Raw genomic sequence first — 12,567 nt, forward strand, 5'->3', positions numbered from 1 at the left:
ATTCCCATTCTCCTACCATCCCCCCCCCCCAGCTTAAAATATTACTTATTTTCTCCTAAGCCACACTTCGGAGCACCCTTGAGGGCAGCACATTGAGTAGAACAACCCATTTTAACTAATACTTTTATGATCCTGTCTGAGAATATAATTTATGTTCTCTAGAGCAACAGATACAGCTTATGTGGTCAAGATCTATATGAGCCTGATGCACAGCCCCCCTCTAACTTTCACCTAGCTGAGCTACAACTTCCTGAAGTGAGACCACAGGAGAGCCAGCCACTCATTTAACATCTGCATTAATTAAGCATGAACAAATAATCATTAAGATCATTAGATTACATCATAGATCATTAATATAATCATTCTTATGCATTGTAGCATCAAAGCCCGGCCTGCTCAGACACAATTACTCCAATAAACAAAACTACCACTAAACCACAAAACGGTCCATCTTTAGCCAGGAGTGATGCACCTCTCAAGAGTCACTTTGCCTGGCCACACCTCCTAAGCTCATCACACAAAATTGAGCCCCTGGTGGATGCTGCACAACCTTATCCTCAAGGGTCAGCCATCCCAGCACAAACAAAGTCTTTGAGGTGTGTGGGCTGGAGTCATGCCTGCCCAAATGGTACAGGGTGCCCATTCCTGAGCAGCAAGCACCCCAAGCAAGTCCTCTTTCAGGCCTGTGTCCCCATGCCTTCTTGCCTGCTGCACAACATGACATTGGTGGCGAGCCTCATTGGCGTACCCTAGCCAGGTGTACTGTCCTCCCCCTGAGCACGACGGGACTCCTAACAGCTTTACAGCATCAAGGCTGGTGCTACCACCAACGACTGCAGTCATTTCAGCTCCATTCACTTATTGCATTGTCCACTGTATCGATCAGTGCTGATGAGGGTGCTGCTAATGTGCGCTGCCCGTAATGCTGCCCGCAGGGACACATCGACCAGTGCTGTTCATCCCCTCCTGCATTGGCTTCACTCGCCAAAGCTATAGTTTGTTTGTTGCAACAGATCCTGTAAAGTTGACTGCACACTGACAACTGCTAAAGGAAGATTAGACTCCACACTAACCAGGCTCCTACAACCCAGACTCCTCAGCAGTCCCACTCATCAATAACCAGGCTCCTCATTTACCACACTCATCACTAACTGGACTCCTCACGAATCAGACTCCTCACTAACCTGATTCTTCACTAACCAGACCCCTCACTAGCCATTAACCAGACTCCTCACTAAACAGACTGCTCATTAATCAGACTCCTCACTAAACAGACTGCTCATTAATCAGACTCCTCACTAAACAGACTCCTCATGAATCAGACTCCTCACTAACCTGATTCTTCACTAACCAGACCCCTCACTAGCCAGACTCCTAATTAACCAGACTCCTCACTAAACAGACTGCTCATTAATCAGACTACTCACTAAACAGACTGCTCATTAATCAGACTGCTCATTAATCAGACTCCTCACTAACCTCATTCCTCACTAACCAGGCTCCACACTAACCAGGCTCCACACTAACCACATTTTCCCTGTTAGTAAACATAGTTACAGTCTGCTCCATGTAAGGCTGATGGTGCCCTCTGCTGGAAATGGTGCATATTTAATCACCCTCATGAATTATAATGATGTCATTTTTATGGTAATTTTTCAGTGTACCTAAACAAACAAAAATAAACTGATAAAGAGTAGTGGAATGTGTACAGATTTATGTCAAATTGTAATATTAAATTACACATAATACAGCTAGTGTCTTGAGCTTGTGTACTGCCACCCTTATCATATGTTCAGCTCATTACAATCCATTTGAATATTGTTGTTTGTGTTCTTGTTGTTCAGCACAAGAACAAAACAATTTTGCAGTGTCAGATATAAAATCACAAAACAGTAAAGCTCTGATTTGCCAAAAAAAAAATGTGATAACACAATTTTATGTAAATTCTGCTAAATTCATCATTTAACAGAAATTCTGCTCAAATACATTACAGGTCCAATGAATTTAGGTCACACACATTTGCTTCAGCATCTTTAGTATATGTCGGCTAAAATCTTTGGACTCCCATATATATATATATATATATAATCTCATGTGTTCTCATTTAGTCTTGTTTCCCCCATATACCATATAAACGTAATGTAGATGGTACCTGTCTATCATTCGAAATCAATTGGAAAAAAGTTGGAATGGTAGATGAAAGTATAATAGAAACATACACAAACAGTAATTGATCAATTCTGTAAATTCTGTTTGTATTAAACTGAAAACAAAAGCAATACTTGATGTGATCCTTTGTAAACCTTTTGTTTTTGTAAACACACGCTCTTTCTGAAGTTAATGCCTGCAGTTAATTCCAAAAACACTGGGACAATATCATGTTTACCACTATCTTACATCACCTTTCCTTTCAACAACACTTAATTGTTTGAGGAATACCTGAAACTGATCCAGTCTTGAATGTCACATTCTGTTGTATTTTGAGCTTTAAAATACACAGGATTTTTAGAGGGAACAGTTCTGTACTGTAGCACCCACAATCTCTGATTACACAGCTATGTGACTGTAACACCTGCAGAATATTTCTTTGCATCGTCATTTTGAAATATGCATTGACGTCCCTGAAAAAGACGACATCTAAGAGGCAGCATGTTTCCCAAAAATGTGCTCAGCATTAATACTGCAGTGCTTTCACAGTTGCACAAGTTACCCACTAATACTTAGACAGATACCAGCTTTTGAACATTACACCGGTAATAATCTAAATGTTTTTCTTCTTTTGCCCGAAGAACATGACATCTGTTACTTCTACAAACAATCTGAAAGCTTGACCCATCAGATTTCAAAACACGCTTACACTGAGCATCAGTTAATTTGACATGAGCCTGAATCAAGAGCAGTTAGCAGCATTTCTCGATATTGTTCACACATGCCAAAAGTTTAGTTGATGTGAAATGTATATAATACATAAATAATAAATAATAAAACATGCTGAAAGGTTATCAGGTGTCATCAAATAACAAAAATATCATTTATATATCTTGAATGAAAAAATATATAAACAAGACATCAAAACAATCTAATATTACACTATTTTTTCAGTTATATACTTGATGCCTACCTTTATCTAAAATGTAGATTTATTAATAATTTAATATTAACACTCCTTTTAATTTAAAAATAGGACACATCTAAAAAAACAAGGTTGCAAGTCTGTGTTTTATAAAATTGGTTTTATAATCAAGAGGGAGGATTTGTGAAGAGACACTTACTGCAAGTGTGTGGTACACATCATCAGAGGACCTGGCTGAGGGCTAAAGAGCTGTGTACGTGTCATCCTGAGCTTTAGGGTCAGTGTTCTGGACAGAGGATGGGTAGAGAAGGTGTAGAGAGACTGAAGGAGTTTAGGAATCATCACTGCTTTAATAAATTTATTGTAAGACTTTATCCTGTCCACAGCTTAAAAATACCACTTGAAAATCAACCAGTACCCAAGTGGACCTCTGGTTTGAAGAGACTTACTATGTGAGGTAAACCTCATCAGAGGACCTGGCCGTGGACTGAAGATCTGTGTACGTGTCATTCTGTCCATTGGGGTCAACGTTCTGTGCAGAAGAGTAAAAAACACGGACAGTTTGAAATGCGATTTCTTACTGCCAAACAAATGAATCAAACATTTGAATGTAAGGATGAATAGAGTCTCAACTGTACTTGTTTTAATGCAGAACTCAGAACCAGCACCTCCGACAGTGCTCTCACTGTTTATCTATAAGGGTGCAGTTAAATTTCATATACCCTAATCCTGCACTGCCATCTACAGGCAGGACGTAGTATTGACGTTAACATTCCTCCTGGAATACTATTGGCTACAGACAGACTGGTATCTGGAGCTTGGTATCTTCTCACCTGATAGTCATGTTGATCTCTCACCAGATAAGTACAGTGAGAAGAGCTACTAGACCACAAAGAGCAGCCAAAACAGTTACATACGGGACCACAGAGGGGACGGCTGAAACAGAGTTTATTACAATAATGAAATATATTAATTCATCTGTTTTTAACTGGATCTTCTCAGTAAATATCAGCATAAAATATTTATATATAATTATTGTATTTACTTTTTTTTTTTTTTTTAAACTGAATGCATTTTCTGACGATCACAGAGTTAACTTTCATTTCACTTCCCCTTACCAAAAATATTCAGTTATTCTGAGATGCTGTTTGGGGGATCTAAAGATTGAATTATTCTTAAGTTGGCTTGAAAAAGCCAACTTGCTGTTCTTCGCAATCTTCTTCTTATTATTATTATTCTACGCTCAAAATTTAAAATGTTTCTCGTCCCACGGTTTTTGAGCTAGAGCCACGATATTTTACAGGATCGTAGGGCCTATACCCGATTAGGTTGCTTGTGCTTTTCTAAGCGATCCGACGTACGGTTTCCGGAATATTAACGTTCAAAGTGGATTTTTTTTCCCATAAGGAATGAATGGGGAGGCTGTTGGCAGACTGCCAGACATGATGTCACAATGCATCGTTCTCTCACACAACACCTACAATCCACGCACGGAGCTCAATGTCTCACCAACTCCCAGCCTGATTCTCAGCAGCTCTGTTAAGGGTTAACTGCTTTTAAGGTGGAATTGCACCAAGACAGCACAGAATTTTAAGGTGGAACTAACAATAGCATAACAATAAATTGTAAGGTCTAATATCTACAGCTTTAAACCTCAATTGCAATATTTAAACAGATTTAACACACTACAGTCATCAGGTAACATCAGTTTAACCATATCTACAGCTTTAACCTCAATTGTAATATTTAAACAGGTTAAACACATGCTACAGTCATCAGGTAACATCAGTTTAACCACTGTCTGCAGCTTTAAACCTCAGTTGTAATATTTAAACAGATTTAACACACTACAGTGATCAGGTAACATCAGTTTAATGATTATCTGCAGCTTTAATCCTGAATAGTAATATTTATGCTCTATTTTTGCAAATGTTTGATTGGTCAGTCAGTAAAACAATAGTTCGAGTGTGTTTCTTTGCAAATGTAAGATGAGCACTGATGTGTCTATTGTTTAGTAGTGTTTTCAGGAATAGTTGGAGCTAGGACTGGGTGGAGCCAGGACAAAGTGGAATCATAAACAAGTGAAGCCAGTGTTACTGCAAGCATTAAGTGTAGCCATGATGAGGTGGAGACAGGACAAAGTGGATTTAGGAAGAGGTGGTGCCAGGATGAAGTGAAGCTAGAGCCCAGATAAAGCCAGAATGAGGTGGAATCACAAAGAGGTGGAGCCAGGGCTGGTGCCAGGATTAGGTGGAGCCCAGGTGATGCCAGGATGAGGTGGAATCAGGAACGAGTGGAGAGAGGATGAGCCTGTATAACACACACACACGCACTCGCGCACACACACACACACACACACACACACACACACACACACGCAGAGAGAGATGCACACATTTTTTTGTTCTTCAGAAAGGAGTCAGTTGATAAACTTGACCTTTTCTATTGCTCTCCAGTATCGTTAGTCTGATTATTAATTAATTTATTCATTATATACTATTATAAATATGAATAACTGTTTAAAGTGTTTAATTAATTTAACAAAAATTCTGCATAGATTTTCAATCTTACAAAACACAAACAGGACTGTGGTAGCTGAAATATGTGTGTAAAACACCTGCTGCAGTGGTGGTGTGTGGATTGGAAATGAACACTGGGTCCAAAAGTGTATTTTTCCCTGTTGTGGCAGTGTTTATAACTTGGGTGTAATCTTTTGAACCAAATAAATTCAAAATGGGCTTATTTGAGGTAGCCAGCTGGTCTTCATTAAAGTCACCACACACAACAACTGGTTTGTAGTCCATGATGTTCAACGAAGTCAAAAGTGCCGCAAGATTTGGCAGAAAATCTGAAAGTCTGTAGTTTGGTGGTCTGTAGACAACTGCAATCAGAGCCTGTTTCAGGGCTTCTACTTTTAACACCAAAAACTCCAGGTCAGTTACATTCTGTATATACTGCACTGGATGAGCTTGAATGTCATTTTTCACATACATAGCAACTCCTCCACCACTTCTGTTTGACAAGTGTGTCTGTTACGCTTATACACTCTGTAGTCATTCAACTGAAGACAGTCAGGAACAGCAGAACCAGTCAGATGAGTCTCAGTAAGACATAGAACATCTGACAGGAGGAGCTCATGATGGTGTTTGATATCTTCAATGTGACTCTGTAGGCCTTCTGTGTTGTGATGTACTATCTTCAGAGTTGAGCTCAGATTTGGGTCTCTTACTGTGTGAGGAAGTGGCTGGATGACATGCAGGTCAGCTTTTGGCATATTTTCCAATGCAGCGCTGATTTCAGGGTCACAAAAAATCTTCTTCTCATCATAGTCAATGACATGTAGTCCACTGAGTGATGTAGTTCTTCTTAATGCAACATAAGCCATACCTGGTTCAAATACCTTCTTCAGTGATGCAACAGCACAGTGAGTGGTCATTCCCTGCACTTTATGAGCAGTGCATGCAAAGGCTAACTTTAAAGTAAACTGCCTCCGAACTGTTCCCTTTTTTCTGACTTTCCTCCTCTCTCTCAATGTAAACAATATTATCTGATCCTCCATCTGTACCATCTCATCTGTACCACAGGAACACTGTTACGGGTCTGTGTGATTATTTTAGCCACGGTACCAAAACATCCATTGACCAGTCCATCTGTAACCAAGCCTTAAATGTTTCAAGCCAAATAAAAGGAACAACAACAGAAACCAGTATAAACTGGTAGTAAAGGTATTTATTTGGGTTCGGTAGCAGGTGTGTCACCTGTGTCCAATTATATCTGATATATTGGACTGGAGCGTTTCTCTTTCTTAATGATGTATAGGGAATGTCAATAAGATTTCAATAATCTCAATTCTAGCGACAATTGTAAAAAAAATATATATATATAAAATATATAAAAATAACTTAAATAGAAAAAAAATAAACACAGTCACTTTTCCCTGAATTCACTTTGTATGAATGAAGACAAAACCAAGTAGACTCAGTGAACTATATGGAAGAGCTCTTCAACCTTGAAAGCTAAGTTAACCCTTTTTTCTAGGAACAGTTCTTTTAGAAAATGTCCGTGGAGTATGTAGAAAAATGTGAAGAACAGTTCTTGAACGGTTTTCACTCTGGAAAAATTGGAGGAAAAATGCTAAAATAATATTTGGGTACCCAAAAAAAAAATTGATTTCCAAAACTGTAACTTATACTTAAGTGCTCCAGGACAGATTCAGAACAGTAGCAGCCATCTTCCTCTCTCTCTCTCTCCGTCTCACCCTCCACCTCACTCTCTCTCTCTCTCCGTCTCACCCTCCACCTCTCTCTCTCTCTCTCTCCGTCTCACCCTCCACCTCACTCTCTCTCTCTCTCCGTCTCACCCTCCACCTCACTCTCTCTCTCTCTCTCCGTCTCACCCTCCACCTCACTCTCTCTCTCTCTCTCCGTCTCACCCTCCACCTCACTCTCTCTCTCTCTCCGTCTCACCCTCCACCTCACTCTCTCTCTCTCTCCGTCTCACCCTCCACCTCACTCTCTCTCTCTCTCCGTCTCACCCTCCACCTCACTCTCTCTCTCTCTCCGTCTCACCCTCCACCTCACTCTCTCTCAGCGTGACCCTGAAGCCAGTCCGGGCAGCTCTCCTCTCCTTCGCATCCAATCGTCTCAGCCTCGTGCTCCCCTGCCTGTGCATTTCTATGGGGGCCGTGTGTTTTTGCCGTAAAGCAGCTAATATTGTCAGAAAATGCGCTGGGTTAGTGTGAAAACTGTTGCGGTTTTCTTAAAGGGGCAGCGCTTAATTAAGGGGTACCCTCACATTAAGTGGCTAAACTACAGCTGGGTTACACATCCTGCACATCAATATTTCTGGTAAGCATCACTCGTGCACCAACTGCAACCTGCAGTGTGTCAACAAGATCACCTTTCTCTCCTTTAAAAGGTGCTCCTTGCTTCTGCATGTGGCCTGATCGGGGGTCTTTTTTATAATCGTCTGCATCTATATTAGTGATGTCTGAAAATCGTGACGTTATGGCTGCTGAGTTAAAACATCATCAGAATGCATCAGAGGGGCAGTCTTCAGGTGATTTAATGACCTGTTTGAGCATACTCCTGTCAGCATCAGACAACGGCTCATGTTTCTGTTTCACTGTCAGTCTGTTCAGCAGCTCAGCAAAGGCAAGATCATCTTTCTGACGCATGATGTCTGTCAGTGTAATCATCTTAAAATGATCTCTCCAAAAGTCCAGCACATGATGCTCATACACACACAGCGGCTTGGCTTTTCCTAGTGGTGGTAATTGATGGAAGTCACCAACAGCCATAATGGAGACAGTACCAAAGGGCTTATCGTTGCCTTTAATCTGCTGCAGTCTCCAGTTCACATATGCAAATAACGGCTTCGACACCATGGAAATCTCATCTATGATCATGATCTGTACATTAGAAAAGTTTGCCCTCATCTCATCCAGAGTGTTTCCCAGTCCTTGATATGGAGGTTTCAGGCTTCTTGGGAGTTTCAGAAGTGCATGGAGCGTCTTGCCATTAATGTTATGACTGGCACAGCCGGTAAATGCAGTCAGAAGCACTGTGGCTTTGGAAATGTCAGCTTCTTCACTTACACATGGCAGTTTCTGTAGTATTTTTGTGGCCTCGGCATAAACTGACTTAATGAGGTGGCTCTTTCCTGTTCCAGCAACATAATAAAAAAACTGTTGTGGGTTTTCATTCAGCACTTTTCGTTTACACCAGTCATGTATAGAGTAAAACACAGCTGTTTGTGTCTCATTCAGACTCTTCAGATTCAGATTCAGATTTCTGCAGAACTCATCTGTGGAGCTTCCATTACAGGCATAGCTGTTCTGTTTTCAGATGTGGATGCTGCGTAATCAGGGACATCATCCTGTTCAGTTACATCAGTGGGGTCTGTTGGTTCCTGCTCCATCATGCATTCCAAACGGATCAGTTAATTTGTTGGTGCCAAATTAGTCCAGGCATCTTCAATCGGACCATTTTGTTCAAAATTTTCAATGGCCTGTTCAATAGCTTCACTGTGCTTTTCATACTTTTCTCGGTTTTCATTTACAATAGCTGAAGTGTCTCTGTTCCTGGCAGTTTTACAGAAGCAAAGGCATAGAAAGATCCATAGGTGTTGAACTGAGCGGTTTTAAGCTGTGCGCTACTTTGGTGTGGCAGGTACAGTTTCAGCAGTTTTGTAGAATTTTTCTGGGTGTTTTTGCTGTGAGAAACGAGCAAAACGAATGATGGCAGGTTTCCCTCTGGTGCGCTTTTTTATGTGCCCCTGTTATTTTGCAAAACAGAAACATTTTTACCCTTTCTTTGTTCTGCATACACAATTCGATATTCACTAGCAAATTCAGGCATGCACATGTTCTCAATCTCTGGTGTGTTCGGCCTGGCCATGTACTTCTCTGCTAATCCAGTCATCCACACATTCTCATCATCAGGGTCTTTGTCCTGTAAGCACTTCATAGGCAGACTCATCCGTACAGCACTGTCGTCTGTGGGTATGAAAATCACAGCACGAGATGATGATTTCAGTTTCAAACTGCAGGTACGAGCAACGGCCTCTTGAGCACTGACCTCTCTGTTTTTGGAATAGGCCTGCATGACCTGTTTCATGGTTTCACTCTCAGATGAGCTGGGTCTTTCATCACTCGTTTCAGGTAGTCACTCATTTCATGCTCAGCTTTTGAAATATAGGACAGGATGTACATTATGCAGCTGTGTGGGTTCAGGATGAACTGTATGTCCATGTTGGCATCCCAGGCTCTTAGAAGCAGTGGATTGTAGCCAGACTGTTTCAAGCAGCTGTGTAATGCTGTCAAAGTGCTGAGTCGCATCGTTCAACAGATCTTAGACAGGCTGAAGCTTTGGTTTTGTGTGCGTCAGTTTCATCTTTTTCTCCACCTTCATCATCTGAGTCAGTGTCAGGGGGTGGCCTGGGTCGTGTAATGATTGTTTTTGTCATAGGTGGTTTAGGAAATCCAAACCTGCAGTGTTTATTGCTCTTTTTGCATGATTTTGAGTGGTTTCTGCTGTGTGTTTGTACTTCTGACACGATTCTGTGTAGTTCGGTGTCTGTGTTTGGGTCTGGCAGTTTGCACGAGATGTATCTGTCTATAAAATCACAAACATCTTGATCCATATCATTTTCAAATTCTGGAACATCTTTTACCCAGAATAAACAGTGAATGTGTGGAGAGCCTCGTTGTTGAAATTCTACACGATAGAAGTAGTCGATCACTTCACCGACGGGCTGTGCAGGAGACTGAATGAGGTTCATTAGAGCTTCTACACGTTTCTCAAACATGCGCATGGCTGTGACTGGATTACTGCGCAGAATCTCACATTTCTCTGACCAGTCCAAGGCTGAGAAGTCCACAGTTTCACCTTGCTGTGCTTTAATGACTGTGATTACCTCAGGCCATCTCATCTCTGCAGCACTGAATGTACAGAAGAAGGTGGGAGTTCCCAACTGTCTGAGCATGGCAAACAGATCTCTTAGGGTTTTTTCCCCAGTAAGCAGGTGTTCCTCTCAGGGGCTGCATGAATCTGGTTCCCTCATTGTTTCTCACCAGTTTATCTAATTCTTGTTAATCCTGTAACAGTGCGCTGTTGATTCTGCATCCATCACGGGTCATGGATTTGGCTTTTCTCAGCTGAATGGACATGCTTGAAGTAGCTAAATGCATTTCAGTCACAAACTGTGCAAAGAAAATGTAGTTTGTGTCCCTTGCAAAGCGATTATCAGCAGAAAACAGCCTGGCATTGAAGTATCTGCTGGGTGAGAGAGCTGTGTGTCTGTGAGGTTCATCAAATGTGTTTTCACCTGTAGGAAACTGGACAGGAAAGGCCATTGCTTCCAGTTTAGGCACTTTGAATATGTTTACTGGATTATTCCTCTCAGCAGGGGCGATGCAAAAAACTCCATCATTATATGACAACAAATGCTGACCGAGGTCTGGTGGTTGAAGACGTGTCTACGGAGAGTCCTGCCTGCTGTTCTGTGCTTCCGCCTTCATTATTATGCTGTTCACTCTCAGGGTTCTGCTGTGGTCTGTCATCCCTGCTAGTGTTTTCAGCGTCCACTGGAGCATCATCATTGTCATTTACAGGGTCATCAAATAATTAATCTGGCTCCACGTTGTTTATCACAATATCTCTGTACTCAGAATGCACTTCTTTTAGTTTTATTAGAGCAGAAAGAGCTTTCTGCATGGATATAGTCTGGAACTGATAATGACCTGTGTGCACAGTCGTCTTTTCAGTTTCACTGTGAGCAGCTGTGATTCTCTCCTCGGTCTGGTTAAAACATTGACTGTGGTCTCAACATCTGAAGGAACCGACACAACAGCACCTTTAATGGCTCTCTGCTGACCTTTGCGAAACACACATATTTGGCTATAACATGTCTTTCCAGTATATTTAAATTGCAGAGCTCTGGTGGAATCGGTGCAAGCTGGAGTTTGCTGGCGGAGGCGATGGAAGGCATCCTTCCCTTTAATAAATTATCATGGCAGCTGTGGCAGATCCACTCACTTTTCCTTTCTTCTGTTACACAGTCATCAGGACAGTTAGGAGAACATGTGTGAACATATTGCCCTGTCAAACAAGCTGAAACCATCACTGGATTCTTTTGGTAGTGTGTACGATCACGGACCTGATCAGAAAACAATGCTCTGTGACACACTGTGCAAATATAACTCTGACCAGCTTTCGTTCTCTCTTTAAAGTGGACCAGTGCCTTCAGCACATTGGGATTCAGGGTTTCATTGTTCACCTGTGGTGTTTGTGTTTGTATTGTTGTTTCTCTGCTGCTGGAAATGATACAGCCTGTATTTCCTCTGTATATGTTGTGCGCAGCGTATCTTGTGTAGGATTTTAAGTCTAGATGTTCTGTTTTTTGACCAAAGTAAGCAGTGCTCTGTGACTGGCCCTGAACTGCAAATCGGTGTGATGTAGTCTTTTAAATTTCTGTTTCTTTTGTTCACAAAAATTCACATCATTTCTGTACCATTTTGTAAAATACTGCTTCTGCCTTTGCCTGAAAGCATCGTCTATTTTGTAGCTATTGGTAATGTACCGTCTCTGCTTCTCTCTGAAATCTGGATTATTTCTGTAGCTATTGGTAATGTACCGTCTCTGCTTCTCTCTGAAATCTGGATTATTTCTGTAGCTATTGGTGATGTACCGTCTCTGTTTCTCTCTGAAATCTGGATTATTTTTGTAACTACTGGTGATGTACTGTTTTTGCTTCATTCTATATGTTTCCTAATCATGTATTTCACTCTTACTGACTTTTGTTTTGCAACTCTGTAATTTACATTTTCAGTAAATTTACTCGACTACGCTTTATCATCTTTTCTCTGAATTTAAGATCAATCGCATATCTGTTCTTCTGGTTTAAGCCTGTCTTTTTCTCCTCTGTCTGGATGGACTGCTTTTTTCTTAGTGTTTTTAGTGTAAATATTGCCTCCTTCTTTGTGTTTTGTTTAA

The 12,567-nt window shown here is 41.1% G+C and overlaps 1 long non-coding RNA gene across 1 annotated transcript; it reads right to left on the reverse strand.

The window, feature by feature from the left end:
- Positions 1–3,192: 3,192 nt before the first annotated feature.
- Positions 3,193–4,066, reverse strand: LOC119264743. The gene is made up of 3 exons (XR_005131179.1): positions 3,907–4,066; positions 3,523–3,605; positions 3,193–3,359 (listed from the first exon to the last, which is right to left on the reverse strand). It is a non-coding gene; the product is annotated as an uncharacterized LOC119264743 (long non-coding RNA).
- Positions 4,067–12,567: the final 8,501 nt, after the last annotated feature.

Source organism: Pygocentrus nattereri, chromosome 12, assembly GCF_015220715.1.
Source record: "Pygocentrus nattereri isolate fPygNat1 chromosome 12, fPygNat1.pri, whole genome shotgun sequence".
In the NCBI taxonomy this organism is placed as follows: domain Eukaryota; kingdom Metazoa; phylum Chordata; class Actinopteri; order Characiformes; family Serrasalmidae; genus Pygocentrus; species Pygocentrus nattereri.